The sequence below is a fragment of the Arachis hypogaea genome, chromosome 4 (assembly GCF_003086295.3).
Source record: "Arachis hypogaea cultivar Tifrunner chromosome 4, arahy.Tifrunner.gnm2.J5K5, whole genome shotgun sequence".
Taxonomy (NCBI): Eukaryota; Viridiplantae; Streptophyta; class Magnoliopsida; order Fabales; family Fabaceae; genus Arachis; species Arachis hypogaea.
The window spans coordinates 105,450,849-105,467,282 of NC_092039.1; the positions used below are offsets into that span (position 1 = coordinate 105,450,849).

General features: G+C 33.7%; 2 long non-coding RNA genes across 3 annotated transcripts; both read left to right on the plus strand.

Moving 5' to 3' along the window:
• On the plus strand, positions 1–7,432 carry LOC140184466 (uncharacterized). The gene is made up of 4 exons (XR_011881309.1): positions 1–610; positions 6,369–6,475; positions 6,563–6,622; positions 6,780–7,432. It is a non-coding gene; the product is annotated as an uncharacterized lncRNA (long non-coding RNA).
• Positions 7,433–12,940: 5,508 nt separating this feature from the next.
• Positions 12,941–15,083, plus strand: LOC112795119 (uncharacterized). Of its 2 annotated transcripts, XR_011880793.1 has the most exons (4): positions 12,941–13,567; positions 13,651–13,731; positions 14,011–14,081; positions 14,209–15,083. It is a non-coding gene; the product is annotated as an uncharacterized lncRNA (long non-coding RNA). The 2 variants fall into 2 exon arrangements; XR_011880792.1 differs by having other exon boundaries at positions 12,941–13,731.
• The last annotated feature ends 1,351 nt before the right edge of the window (positions 15,084–16,434 follow it).

Here is a 16,434-nt window from a genome sequence, read left to right on the forward strand (position 1 = left end):
CCCTTTTGTCATTAAACGCACCTAAAAATCCACCACTACTTCTTCTATCTTGAAATTCAAACCTTTCTATCTACCTAGCTCCTATACTTTTGTTTGTTTGAACAAGTTCCTATAACTTCTATAGCTAGTGACATGTAGTATATTACTATATTCACATGAGAAGGTGCATGTTGAGCATGATGGAGAAGCAGGGCACGTGCAATACTAACTTACCATAGAATTCACATTATTATTGCTATGCTTGATTTCATATGGAAGAGTTTCAAGTATATCAGCATATATTAGAAATCAAATATTGGTGTTCTAGTAGTTTTTGCAGTTGATTCTGATCATAAAATATATACATTATGACTGGAACACTAGTGTTCTTAATATATCAGGGCATGTGGCTTCTTTTGCTTCATAAAATTGCTTACATTTGCCTGGTACACTGTAATGTTCTCTATACTATTTTCTCGCTAATGGAGGAGTTAGTTCTTCATGTGCCCCTCTTCCCCATCATGATGACAGCACCTGAAATATTATAGCATTTGGAAATGGGAAATCTGCTGAAAGCTAAGGATCTCATGGAGAAAATTTTGATTGGCTTCTATGTTTCCACACATTGAAGGTGAGTAGTATAATATTATTTTTTTCCATCTAACTTTTTTAATTATCATTATCATTATTATGTATTATGTATTATTATTATTATTATTATTCAAGATATATATAACATTATCATATCTTGTACATGATGAGATTTTGGGGGAACAATAATATTTCAAATCATATCATGAAGTCAAAAACAAATCTTGAAAATCTTTAAGGATATTTAGCGATATGAGTGGCTTTGGAAGAATGTCGGTGTGTGTTTGGAAAATATTATGGTGATAAACATAATTGGACTGAACAACTTGATTGTGTCATAATCAGAAAACACTGACATGCATGTTAAAGAGAGCAATAATAATTAATCATCCATTATAAACAATTTTTTATTTTTTATTTTTGATGAAGAATTGTCTAATAATAACTAAGTAGTACTCAGTCTTATTCCAACTCGTAGGTTTCCATTCTCTCTTTTGCCCCCATTCACTCACTCAAAGCAAAAAAATTGGTCTCAATTATTATTATTAATTTAGTGGATATATGTTGCTTTAATTTGATGTTGAAACGAAATTTGAGCCAATTGTTGCATAAATGTGATTATCACTATATGAATGAAAGAACCATATTAGTTGAGACATATCATATCAAGTTCATGCTATCATCACTTGATAGAAAAAAACGAAAAAAAGTTATTTTTTTAGGATCAGTTTTTATTATTTATTTATTTATTTTAATACTAATTCTCAATAAAAAGGAATAATATGTCATTCTCAGTGAGGCACTATCTAATCAATGACCTTCCTTGCCTCACATTCAATTGCATATGGGTTTTTTATTATTGAAAATGACCAAAGTGGTATTATGAGTCATTTGTAGCTGGTTTATTTATCCTTCTATAAAAATAAAAAAAAAAACCTTGTAATTAACTTATTTATGTTGTTAGTTGGCTGACATAGTAAAATATTTACTTAATTTGTAAGTTAAATTTATGTGTTCACTGAATAATTACCTCTGATTATTGTTTATTGATGCGAAATGGATCATATGGTGTCATGGTGATATCAATTAAACCATTCAAAAAGACCAAGATTGAGAGGGATTTTTGTCGTTTTATTTTATATATATATATGGAGAAAGATGAAAATGAAAAAAATGGAGGTGTTCCATTCCCCACTAGGAGTCATTGATGATTTCTATTTCCATTATACTATCACATAAATGCAAGCCACGTTGGTTCTAGATTTGTCAAGCTTCTGTTTGTTATTATATTGTTCATTTACCCCTTTTCTTTTCCCTCTAGTTACGATGAGAAATAAAGAAGCAACTTCCTACTTCTTTTCTTTGTTGGTATTATTAAAAACAAAAATATGTTATAGAAAATAAAAAATAAATTAAAAATATTTAAAATCCTCATATTTTATATTTTTTAATTAAAGTTTATTTTATTTTATATTTATTAATTATTGTTAGCATAATTGAATAATTTCATGTGTAATAAGTGTAATCACTACTACATACACTATTGGTCGTGATTACCAATAGAACCTCCAAAAAGCATTTCAATGACAAAAGTTACCAACAGCCCTACTGTTGGTAAATTTCAAAAACATCAATAAATATGGTAGATTTTATTTTTTTATCGAGGATTTATTTTACTGACAGTTTAACTGTCGGTAAATATACATGTAATTTTGTCGAAATATTATATTTACTGATGACATAAGTTTAATTTAATAAAATATTTATTAAATTTAATTTATTTATTAGTTATCGACGATTTGGCCATCGGTAATTTGAATAAAATAAATATGTTGTCAGTAAAATAAATGAGTGAAACTTTTCAACTTTTGTGTCTATCTATATATTACCCACAGCTAAGCCATCAATAAAATTGATTTCATGAAATGCACATTTTGCTACCGTCGCAAGTGTATTTTACTGACTGTTTAACCTTCGGTAAAAGGAGAATCATTATTTTAAATTCATACCCGGCCCTTCCATTACAAAAAATTACTAGAGTAGTGACCGATTTTAGTGATCGAAAAAATTGCTTGCTAATAGAGCCCAATTTAGTGATGGAAATAGAATTTCTAGGACCAAAAAAATATTGGTCGCTAAATCGGTCGCTATAGCAACCGAATTAGCAATCAATAAGTTTTAATACAACCAAAATAAAGTTTGTCGCTAAAATCGGTCGCTATTTTTTATTTTAGCGACCGATTTTGCAACTGATAGTGAAATAGGGTAAACAATTGTTTGGTCGCTAATTCCCTGGTCACTAAATCAGTTGCTAATTGTTAAGATAGTGACCGATTTTAGCAACCAATAAAATCGGTCACTAATAACAACCGAATTAGCAATCAATAAGTTTTAATACAACCAGAATAAAGTTGGTCACTAAAATCGGTCGCTATGTTTAATTTAGCGATCAAATTAGCAACCAAAATAAAAAAGTAATGTCTTTGGAACTTTTAGTCACAAAATCGGTTGCTATTTTTTAATTTAGCGACCGATTTTGCAACCGATAGAAAAAGAGGGTAAAAACCACTAAATTAGTCACTAAATTGATTACTAATTTAAATAAACTGATCGGTCGCTAATTTAAATAAAGTAAGATAGCTACCGAGTTACTCTCACTAACCCTAACTCACCCACACCATTCTCCTCTTCCCCAGTTACGGAGTTACCATCGTCGTCTTCTCAAATAGCGCCATTATTTTTTCACCATCACCTCCTCTGGTCGCACCGCCTCCTCTGATCGTTGCATTGCCGTCCAGATCCGCTTCCAAATCCGCTGTTGCTCATCGTCGCGTCGTTCTTTTCTCATTATTGCCTCCTCTGGTCTGGCCGGCTCCTCTGCTCACTCCTTTGTCACAGATCATCGCATCACCGTCCAGATCCGCCATTGCTTGTCATCGCGCCGTTCTTTTCTCACTGTCGCCTCCACTAGTAACTTCTCTAGCAACAACAACAATAATAGTCTTCCGGTGAATGTAACACCCTACCACATGGAGCCTTATGCTTAAGTCGTAAAGCAGAGGTGGCGAGGTATTACGACCTCTAAAAGAAAAGACTTATATAAATATAGTTGAAAAGAATTTTATAATGAGGAGCCTTGAAGAATAAGCTAAACAAAAGCGAAAACAGAAAATCATGTCACACTCATACGAATAAGCGTAAAACAGAATGGACAAGATCAAAAGAAGGCTGAAAACATAATATATATATATATATATATATATATATATATATATATATATATATATATATATATATCAAAGTTCCAAAAAAAATATATCAAGCTCCAAACTTGACCTGCGAAACTAAGGTCGGCCAGAGTACACACACACACACACACACACACACACACACACACACACACACACACAACCCAAAATAAAACTCAAACTACAAAATAAACACTTGTTTCTCCAAGTCAACCTCTAGGAGGGACAAAATACAAAATATACATGTGGAGATTCTATAAACATATATACATAGCCTAAAACAAAATATAACAGCCCAAAAGATAGTTCTTCGCTTGCAATGAAGGTCTCCAGACGCTCAACGAGGTGCCTTTTAACCTGCATCTGAAAACAACATATGTATGGAATGAGAATCAGAGGTTCTCAGCAGGGTAATAGTGCTCACATATATAATATATAAGGTCTCGGAAAAGCCAAAGGCGATCCTAGAACTCTGACACTCTGATTTAAATCTTAAAGTTTATAATTTGAAAGCCATAAACAGGGTAGGTTATCTAAGATTCTTATTTCTAATTCCTTTCTAACTTAAGCACTAATTTTCGCCTTCCTTCAATCCTCTAAAACTCCGGTGTACAGACAAGCAATACAGACAAAACAAACACAAGTAGAATACAGATACATCAGGTAGCAAGTATAGTAGGTAAGCATAGTAATCACATAGGCAAGCCCAATTAATGTACAATCAAATAAAACACACATATGCATATGATATATTCCTGCCCTATAGCTGATGATATCATCTGTCGGTTATATAGTCAATCCCGACATGTCCTGTTAGCTAAGCGTGGACAGAAACACCCTTCGCAGAGCAAGAGGGTCTGAGCTACAACCCCCTTGTTACTACCTGCTTAACCCAGAGCGAGTGGAAGAACCACTACTATCGCTACTACCCATGCGGGTGTTTAAAAGCTCAACCTGGAACAAGCGGAATAAACTACAATCCTTGCTACTGCCTAGGTATCACAAACATACATTCATTCAATCTTAATCAAATAAACTATTCTTCCCAAATTAACCAATACAAAACTTCCCAAAATTCTCATAAAATTTCGGCAATACATCCCTTAAAACTCGGACTTTGCCACCCTTCTCAGATCCCATCCAAACCACTCAATAATCCACACACACACACACACACACACACACACACACACACACACACACACACACACACACACACACACACACACATATATATATATTCAACAAATCTCCACAACCTATCCTCATCATCATTTACTATCAATATTATTTATCACATTCATTATTCATTTCAAAGCTCATCGTTATAATTCAATATCATTCATCAGTCATCAATCATTCTCATCATCATTATTCACAATCATTAATAATCAATCATCATGCATTTCAACCACCCACTCAATAATTTTCTATAGCGAGTCACTAAACATCAACCTTCCATATCATACAACTTATCATATGGTCATCTAGCCTATGTTTTCACGAAACATTATATATTATCTACGAGAAACAAAAACCATACCGTGGCCGATTCCTCCATAAGCTCAGAACTCCTCAAAAACCTCTCCTTTCACAAGCTCTAAACTTCCAAATGTCTATTCCTCAAGCTTAATCACCCGAATTTTGTTTCACACAGCCTAATTGAACTCCAAATCAACAAGAACACAATCTAATTCATACAATATCACTATAATCAACAGAGAGTTCACTAAATTGGAAATTCACCAAGAAATAGGAGTTTCTTACCTTACCCATGGCTCAAATGAACAAAACCTAATAGTTTTCTCAAGCTAACTCAAGCCTAGAACATCAAAATCACATAATCTATCAAACCCAAAATCTTAAATTGCGAAATTAGGGAGGATTGTCTAAGTAAGAAACTGCTAGATTCTTACCAGATTGATTTGTAGGTTTTGTAGAGAATTCCAAGACAAACGCGTGGTCGCTGATGGCTCGTCAATCGGAGCTCTAAATTGAAAGTTACGGATGATTGAATTTTTGGAAGGGGTTTAGGTTTTCAAGACGTGAATCTCTCTTCGAAGCATTCCTAGGAGTGAAAAATGAGGAAAGCTTGCTCGTGGCTTAGTTTATAGGTGGGCCTTGGGCCGGTTTGGGCCCGGTCTAACCGGTTTGGCCTGTTGGCCAGATTTTGAGCCAAAATTTTTAAAATTAGTGTCAAAATTTGTATTTTAATTATTTCTTCCATTCTAAACTATAAAATTTAATTTTCTAATTTTTTTGAATAATAATTAATTTATTGGCTAATTATTTATTAATTTCTCGGGGTTTTACAGTAAAACTGACATGTATATTATTATTGACTTTATACTATTTTCGTTGTTCTTTGCTTTTGGCTCTGTTCATTTCTGTCTAGTAGCAAAACTTGAGAAATTGAATCTCTGTATTTGTGTCGAGGTTTTTTATTAGAGCACCATGTTGTGATGAAGTTTTTGATTGTAGGCATTGCCTAAGGTGTGTTATTTATTTATTTATTTTATTTTTTAATTCATGATCCTTTTGTTGTTGCAGAAAATGTGGCGTATTGTTTTGTTTCTATTTTTGTTTTGTTTTCATAAAACTCTAAGGAAATTAATGTTAAGGATCTTCATGATATCCCACGCCATGAAATTAACAAGGTTTGCTATTCAATTTCATTAGAAAACTCTTTTGTTAATTAGAGATGGTTGTTATAACATGTTAATGATTATTTGGTTACATTTCAGGTCATTTGCCAATAAATCTATATAGAAAAACATTTGTTTTATGTAGAACAATGACCTGAGGTATGTGATGAGCGGATAATTTATACGCTTTTTGGCATTGTTTTTAGGTAGTTTTTAGTAAGTTCAAGCTACTTTTAGGGATGTTTTCATTAGTTTTTATGTTAAATTCACATTTTTGGACTTTACTATGAGTTTGTGTGTTTTTCTGTGATTTCAGGTAATTTCTGGCTGAAATTGAGGGACTAGAGCAAAACTCTGAAAAAGGCTGACAAAAGGACTGCTGATGCTGTTGGAATCTGACCTCCCTGCACTCGAAATGGATTTTCTGGAGCTACAGAACTCCAAATGGCGCGCTCTCAATGACGTTGGAAAGTAGACATCTAGAGCTTTCCAGCAATATATAATAGTCCATACTTTATTCGGAAATTGACGACGTAACTTGGCGTTGAACGCCAAGTACATGTTGCTGTCTGGAGTTAAACGCCAGAAAAACGTCATGATCCGGAGTTGAACGCCCAAAACACGTTATAACTTGGAGTTCAACTCCAAGAGAAGCCTCAGCTCGTGGATAGATCAAGCTCAGCCCAAACATACACCAAGTGTGCCCCGGAAATGGATTTATGCATCAATTACTTACTCATGTAAACCCTAGGAGCTAGTTTATTATAAATAGAACTTTTTACTATCATATTATCATCCTGGATTGTACTTTGAATCCTGTGATCACGTTTTGGGGGCTGGCCATTCGGCCATGCCTGAACCTTTCACTTATGTATTTTCAACGGTGGAGTTTCTGCACACCATAGATTAAGGGTGTGGAGCTCTGCTGTACCTCAAGTTTCAATACAATTACTATTACTTTCTATTCAATTCTCTTTTATTCTTATTCCAAGATATACGTTGCACTTCAACTTGATGAATGTGATGATCCGTGACACTCATCATCATTCTCACCCATGAATGCGCGTGACTGACAACCACTTCCGTTCTACTTTAGGCCGGGCGCATATCTCTTAGATTCCCCAACAGGATTCTGGGATTGAATGACTGTGACGAGCTTCAAACTCCTGAAGGCTGGGCGTGATGACAAGCGCAAAAGAATCAAGGGATTCTATTCCAACCTGATTGAGAACCGACAGATGATTAGCCGTGCTGTGACAGAGCATAGGAACGTTTTCACTGAGAGGATGGGATGTAGCCATTGACAACGGTGATGCCCTACATACAGCTTGCCATGGAAAGGAGTAAGAAGGGTTGGATGAATGTAATAAAAAAGTAGAGATTCAAGAGGAGCACAGCACCTCTATACGCCTATCTGAAATTTCCACTATTGATTTACATAAGTATTTCTATCCCCTTTTATTTTCTTTTTATTATTAATTTTCGAAACCCAAAACTATTTAATCTGCCTAACTGAGATTTACAAGGTGACCATAGCTTACTTCATACCAACAATCTCTGTGGGATCGACCCTTACTCGCGTAAGGTTTATTACTTGGACGACCCAGTACACTTGCTGGTTAGATGTGCGAGGTTGTGAAGAATGTATGTAAGCCATGGTATTGTGCACCAAGTTTTTGGAGCCATTACCGGGGATTATTCGAGTTGTGTGAAAGTATAAGTCACAATTTCGTCCACCAAGTTTTTGGCGCCGTTGCCGGGGATTGTTCGAGTATGGACAACTGACAGTTCATCTTGTTGCTCAGATTAGGTAATTTTCTTTTCAAAAATCTTTTTCAAAAATTTTTCTTTTATTTTTCGTTTTTCCAAAAATATTTTCGAAAAAAAATAATAAAAATACAAAAAAAATCATAAAATCATAAAAACCAAAAATATTTTGTGTTTCTTGTTTGAGTCTTGAGTCAATTTTTAAGTTTGGTGTCAATTGCATGCTTTAAAAATTTTTTCTTGCATTTTTTTTGAAAATTCATGCATTCATGGTGTTCTTCATGATCTTCAAGATGTTCTTGACAAGTCTTCTTGTTTGATCTTGAGGTTTTCTTGTTTTGTGTTGTTTGTTGTTTTTCATATGCATTTTTCGTTTGTTAGAGTCCATGCATTAAAGATTTCTAAGTTTGGTGTCTTGCATGTTTTCTTTGCATCAAAAATTTTTCAAAATTATGTTCTTGATGTTCATCATGATCTTCAAAGTGTTCTTGGTGTTCATCTTGACATTCATAGTGTTCTTGCATGCATCTTGTGTTTTGATCCAAAATCTTTATGTTTTGGGTCATTTTTGTGTTTTTCTCTCTCATCATAAAAAAAATTCAAAAAAATAAAAAAATTATCTTTTCCTTTTTTATCTCCTAATTTTCGAAAATTTGAGTTGACTTAGTCAAAAATTTTAAAAATTAGTTGTTTCTTACAAGTCAAGTCAAAGTTTCAATTTTAAAAATCTTATCTTTTCAAAACTTTTTCAAAAATTAAATCTTTTCCTTTTTTTTATTAATTTTCGAAATTTTTTTAAAATATTTTTCAAAATCTTTTTCTTATCTTTTACATCATATTTTCGAAAATTAGCTAACAAGTAAATGTGATTGATTCAAAAATTTGATGTTTGTTACTTTCTTGTTAAAAAAGGTTCAATCTTTAAATTCTAGAATCTTATCTTTTAGTTTCTTGTTAGTTAAGTAATTAATTTTAATTTTAAAAATTAAATCTTTTTCAAAACTAATTTCAATCATATCTTTTTAAAACCACATCTTTTAAAATCATATCTTTTCAAAAAAATATCTTTTTAATCTTATCTTTTCATATCTTTTTATCTTATCTAATTATCTTATCTTTTTATCTTATCTTTTTCAAAATTTTATCTTTTTCAAAATTTGATTTCAAAATATCTTATCTAACTTATTTTCTTATCTTTTTCAAATTTGACTTTTTGGTTGTTTCTTATCTTTTTCAAAACCACCTAACTACCTTTCCCTCTCTAATTTTCGAAAATACCTCCCTCTTTTTCAAAAAATTCTTTTTAATTAACTAATTGTTTCAAGTTTTAATTTTAATTTTAATTCATCTTTAATTTTCGAAATTACTAACTCCTTTTCAAAAATATTTTCGAAAATCCCTCTCTCATCTTCTTCTATTTATTTATTTATTTACTAACACTTCTCTTCATCTCCTATCACCTCCCCTATCCTTACTCTTTATACAGACTATTCATCCCTCTCCTTCCATTATCCCCTTTCTTCTTCTACTAATAATAAGGATCCTCTTTACTATGACATAGAAGATTCCTCTTCCTTTTCTTTTCCTCTTCTCTTTCATATGAGCAGGAACAAGGAAAAAGGCATTCTTGTTGAAGCTGATCCAGAACCTGAAAGGACTCTGAAGAGGAAACTAAGAGAAACTAAATTACAACAATTCAGAGACATAGTAGAGCTCAAGGACATCAATGGTCCTTCAAGAAGGCGCCACCCTCACTAAGGTGGACTCATTCCTTGTTCTTAAATTTTTCTTCTGCTTTTCATTTTTTTTATGTTATATGTTTATCTATACTTGTGTCTTTATTACATGATCATTAGTAGTTAGTAACTATGTCTTAAAGTTATGAATAAATCCATTAATCCTTCACCTCTCTTAAATGAAAAATGTTTTAATTCAAAAGAACAAGAAGTACATGAATTTCGAATTTATCCTTGAATTTAATTTAATTATATTGATGTGGTGACAATACTTTTTGTTTTCTGAATGAATGCTTGAATAGTGCATATTTTTGATCTTGTTGTTTATGAATGTTAAAATTGTTTGCTCTGGAAAGAATGATGAACAAAGAGAAATGTTATTGATGATCTGAAAAATCATGAAATTGATTCTTGAAGCAAGAAAAAGCAGTGAAAAAGAAAGCTTGCGAAAAAAAAGTGGCGAAAAAAAATAGAAAGAAAAAGAAAAAGCAAGCAGAAAAAGCCAATAGCCCTTAAAACCAAAAGGCAAGGGTAAAAAGGATCCAAGGCTTTGAGCATCAATGGATAGGAGGGCCCAAGAAAATCAAATCCAAGCCTAAGCGGCTAAATCAAGCTGTCCCTAACCATGTGCTTGTGTCATGAAGGTCCAAGTGAAAAGCTTGAGACTGAGTGGTTAAAGTCGTGATCCAAAGCAAAAGAGTGTGCTTAAGAGCTCTGGACACCACTAACTGGGGACTCTAGCAAAGCTGAGTCACAATCTGAAAAGGTTCACCCAGTTATGTGTCTGTGGCATTTATGTATCCGGTGGTAATACTGGAAAACAAAGTGCTTAGGGCCACAGCCAAGACTCATAAGTAGCTGTGTTCAAGAATCAACATGCTTAACTAGGAAAGTCAATAACACTATCCGAAATTCTAAGTTCCTAGAGAAGCCAATCATTCTGAACTTCAAAGGAAAAAGTGAGATGCCAAAACTGTTCAGAAGCAAAAAGCTACAAGTCCCGCTCATCTAATTATAATTAATATTCATTGATATTCTGGAATTTATAGTATATTCTCTCCTTTTTATCCTAATTGATTTTCAGTTGCTTGGGGACAAGCAACAATTTAAGTTTGGTGTTGTGATGAGCAGATAATTTATACGCTTTTTGGCATTGTTTTTAGGTAGTTTTTAGTAAGTTCAAGCTACTTTTAGGGATGTTTTCATTAGTTTTTATGTTAAATTCACATTTCTGGACTTTACTATGAGTTTGTGTGTTTTTCTGTGATTTCAGGTAATTTCTGGCTGAAATTGAGGGACTTGAGCAAAACTCTGAAAAAGGCTGACAAAAGGACTGCTGATGCTGTTGGAATCTGACCTCCCTGCACTCGAAATGGATTTTCTGGAGCTACAGAATTCCAAATGGCGCGCTCTCAACGACGTTGGAAAGTAGACATTCAGAGCTTTCCAGAAATATATAATAGTCCATACTTTATTCGGAAATTGACGATCTAACTTGGCGTTGAACGCCAAGTACATGCTGCTGTCTGGAGTTAAACGCCAGAAAAACGTCATGATCCGGAGTTGAACGCCCAAAACACGTTATAACTTGGAGTTCAACTCCAAGAGAAGCCTCAGCTCGTGGATAGATCAAGCTCAGCCCAAACATACACCAAGTGGGCCCCGGAAGTGAATTTATGCATCAATTACTTACTCATGTAAACCCTAGGAGCTAGTTTATTATAAATAGAACTTTTTACTATCATATTATCATCCTGGATTGTATTTTGAATCCTGTGATCACGTTTTGGGGGCTGGCCATTCGGCCATGCCTGAACCTTTCACTTATGTATTTTCAACGGTGGAGTTTCTGCACACCATAGATTAAGGGTGTGGAGCTCTGCTGTACCTCAAGTTTCAATACAATTACTATTACTTTCTATTCAATTCTCTTTTATTCTTATTCCAAGATATACGTTGCACTTCAACTTGATGAATGTGATGATCCGTGACACTCATCATCATTCTCACCCATGAATGCGCGTGACTGACAACCACTTCCGTTCTACCTTAGGCCGGGCGCATATCTCTTAGATTCCCCAACAGAATCTTTGTGGTATAAGCTAGATAGATGGCGGCATTCATGAGGATCCGGAAAGTCTAAACCTTGTCTGTGGTATTCCGAGTAGGATTCTGGGATTGAATGACTGTGACGAGCTTCAAACTTCTGAAGGCTGGGCGTGATGACAAGCGCAAAAGAATCAAGGGATTCTATTCCAACCTGATTGAGAACCGACAGATGATTAGCCGTGCTGTGACAGAGCATAGGAACGTTTTCACTGAGAGGATGGGATGTAGCCATTGACAACGGTGATGCCCTACATACAGCTTGCCATGGAAAGGAGTAAGAAGGGTTGGATGAATGTAATAAAAAAGTAGAGATTCAAGAGGAGCACAGCACCTCCATACGCCTATCTGAAATTTCCACTATTGATTTACATAAGTATTTCTATCCCCTTTTATTTTCTTTTTATTATTAATTTTTGAAACCCAAAACTATTTAATCTGCCTAACTGAGATTTACAAGGTGACCATAGCTTGCTTCATACCAACAATCTCTGTGGGATCGACCCTTACTCGCGTAAGGTTTATTACTTGGACGACCCAGTACACTTGCTGGTTAGATGTGCGAGGTTGTGAAGAATGTATGTAAGCCATGGTATTGTGCATCAAGTTTTTGGAGCCATTACCGGGGATTATTCGAGTTGTGTGAAAGTATAAGTCACAATTTCGTCCACCAGTAAGCATCTTTATTCTTCAATGTTCAGATGAGTTCAGCTTGATTAATTTTAGCTTGATTCTGAGTTAGTTTTATAGTTGGATCCACTCCAAAACGGGAATTGTTCATGACCTAGATTAGTTTTATGTCTCAAATTAACTAATTAATGCATTTTATAGTGTTTTCTTAATTGATGCTCTGCTTCTGATTATTGCACATGTTGAGTTTGTCATAGGAAGCTAATGAAAACTTGGATGAAGTGGTGGCTCTCACTAGAGACCTTCAAACTGAGTTCAAGTATAGTGTTGGGTGTTTTTTTTTATTGAGGACAACTTAGCTTTAGCTTCGAAGATTTCTGGGGTTGAGTCTCTATATTAGTTTTAGTTTATTTCTTATCTACCATTAACTGTACCAGAGACAATTTTTACATGTTACTTTTCTATTTCTCAAGAATGCTTTGATTCATATAGCGTTTACTCCAACTTCAATTATCTATTACTTCATCAACTACCATAAAATGTGAATTCTGATGTTAAAATAGCTGACTTCTGGGGAAAATTATTGCCCTCAATCAAATCATAAGCTTCAATTTCATTGTGATTTGTGAATAAAATTTTTGAAACTTTCCCGGTTAGAAGGACTTACTTTTTGTGTTGCAGATAACTGATGGATCCTTGGAGGAATCGAGGGAAGCACTTGCAATATTTGAAAGTGATGGTTTGTTACATTACCATCATTTTCTATTTATGAATCTCGGATTCCAAATATGGATAATTTTGTTGTATTTTGTGTGTCATAGGATGACTGTTCTGCACAGTCGGTGTGCATTCGACACGTTGCAAGGTTGCTTTTCTCTATGAAAGCTCTTCTTTGGAGAAGTAGTTTAGATTGAAGTATATATAACCATCATTAGTGTATTGGTTCAGGAATTCGAGGAGAGTGGAGATCCAAAAAATCATTTCTAGGCTCTTGTGTCGTTAGCTAAAGAGGGAATTCAAAAAGGAAAGGTATTCTTAAGTTTAATTGATTATTTCTAAATGCTAACTTGCGTGGCTTTGAATCTTAAGTGACTTATTCAATAGGTAGCTGGTATTTAGTATTTAAGGTAAAATAGTAGTTGCCTCATTTCTAATAAATGCTAGTCCCAAAATGTTTTCATCTTGTATGTTGTTATTTTATATGGTGGCTGAAATTTTTCTCTAGTTCAAAAAGTAAAAAAAAAATCCTGCACAAGTAACCATTTAGAAATAATAGTTATATTCTGCTTTCTCTTCTTTATATGGTAGGTCATGGCAGTTGGAGAATGTGGGTTAGACTATGACAAACTTCATTTTTGCCCTGCAGAGATTCAAAAGAAGTATGCATTTGCAAGATATCCATTCTTAAAACATGTCACATTAGATCTCTTTTTCCCCTCTTCTTGTAATTGTTTCCCTGATATTTTTGATTATGTGAATTTTTTGTTTTATTTTTTTGACTGAAAGCAAGGTATTTTGAAAAGCAGTTTGAATTAGCACATATCACAAAATTACCTATGTTTTTACACATGCGAGCAGCTGCTGCAGACTTTTGTGAAATGGTTGAGAAAAATAAGTACAGGTGCGGTTGTTAGACCTCATATTTTGAAATTATTAATATTTATATAGGGCTGCTTTAATATCTGCTTTGTTTGGTTTATGAGTTTATCTGGTTTGAGAAATTAGTTCTAAGGATTAGAAAATGTTGTTACCATCCTTGCTATGTTGTTTCTGCTTTGGAAATTACATAGGGTGTGGTTGCTTGGAGATACTTATGGTTCATTCTTTTACTTATATGTCAGGTTCACTGCCGGAGTTGCACATTCTTTTACTGGTAGAACGGATGATTGCAATAAGCTTCTTTCCTTTGATAACATGTACCTAGGTGATCCATAGTTGAGCTTTATTACACTTTTAACCATTTGAAGTCACCTAGACCTAGGTATGTCTAATTTAAATGTTACCTACCTGTAAATATAACCACAACTAATTTTTCGGTGCTGATTACAAGCTCTTCGGGGTAAAAATGATATATGTACTTTGGGAAAGTTGTGCTTTCTCATAACTTTTTATCTAAAAAGTAGAAAATATGAACGTCGTGTTTCCTTCTTGCTCTTGGTTTGATTCAATATCTATTTCTTTTGTTTGGCACTCTAACAAGCATAAATGGGTGCTCTCTCAAGACAACTGAGAACCTTGATGTTGTGAGGGATATTTCTATTGAGAAAATGATGATTGAGCCAGCCAAGGAGGCATGGAAGAGGGTCAACCTTAATTTTCTCAAGGGTTTTTTTCACTTTATGTAAATGAAAATTTTTTTCTTTGCTTGTTTTTTGTATACATCGGGGTCATTGGCTATAAAGCCATCTATGTACATTTGGATTGTGAATCATAAATTTGATGTACTTATGAATTTTGTCTCTTTTAATTTCTATATTTCGATATAGATGTTGTGAATATTTTTGGTATTTATTTGAAAAATTGATCTATGTTTGATTCTTTTTATATTTTGTTGAAATATAATTATTTATAAAAAGCAAGTTTTTTTTAATAGTGGTAAATGTGAAATTAGTAAAAAATCTATAATTAGGAAATCAGTAACAATGATCGATTTAGCTACCGATTTTAAATTTTTAGATCAGACATCAGCGACCGATTTAGCAACCGATTTTATCGGCGATCAAAAAGTTGGTCGCTATTTAGCGACCAATTTTCTCAACAACCAATTTAGTGACCAAAAAAGTGGTCGCCATTTAGTGACCGATTTTATTAGCGACCGATATCGTTTGGTACTAGTTTAGTAGCATTGGTTGAAAATTGGTCGCTAACGGTTAGCGACCGAAGTTGGTTGCTAAATCGGCCGCTACTCCAGTAATTTCTTGTAGTGTTCTCTCTTTCTCCTCTCATTTCAGAATCTCATATATATATATATATACCCACATCTTCTCTCTTCAATTTTCTCTCCTTGGAGTTTTGATCAACATTCCATCACCGCCATTGTGACTGTGGTGAGTTCTTCTTAAATTTAACCGGTTTAGTTTTTTTTATTAGTTGAGTTTTTCTATTTGTTTTTTAATGTCCCTATTTATTGATACTTTGAGTTTTGAACTCTGATCTAAATGTGATTTTTTTCAGATTCTTGGTGTCTTTAAGGATGTTGTCGCTGCCACTACTACAACTGTGGGGATTGTTCAATTATTTTTGCAATTTTTGCAGAGCCAATAGCTTAATTTTCCCAATTAATTCGGTAAATATTATTTTTTCCTATTATTTTATTAATGCTAATTATAATATTACCTGCAGTTTCTTCGTCGATATTATTAATTTAATTTTACTGACGGTCGAATCATCGGTCAAATTAGATCGGATTTTTTCCACGAGCCATTTATACATACTTTTACCAACGGTTAGGCTATTGGTAAAATTAATAATGATGGTTTTGCCATTGGCACCATCAGTAATATCAAAATGTGTTGTAGTGAATAATTATGGATATTATATATACATAAAATTATTGATGTAAATTAAATAAGATAATTTTGAGTTAAAAAACACCTAAGAGAGGAGACAACCTCCTACTTCCCACCCCACGAGGTCACAACTTGAAATTTCTCTCCATCTCCATTTTTCGCTAGAAAATATCGTCCCACGGGTCTCTACAAGGATTAATTATGTTAATAAAACATGTATTAA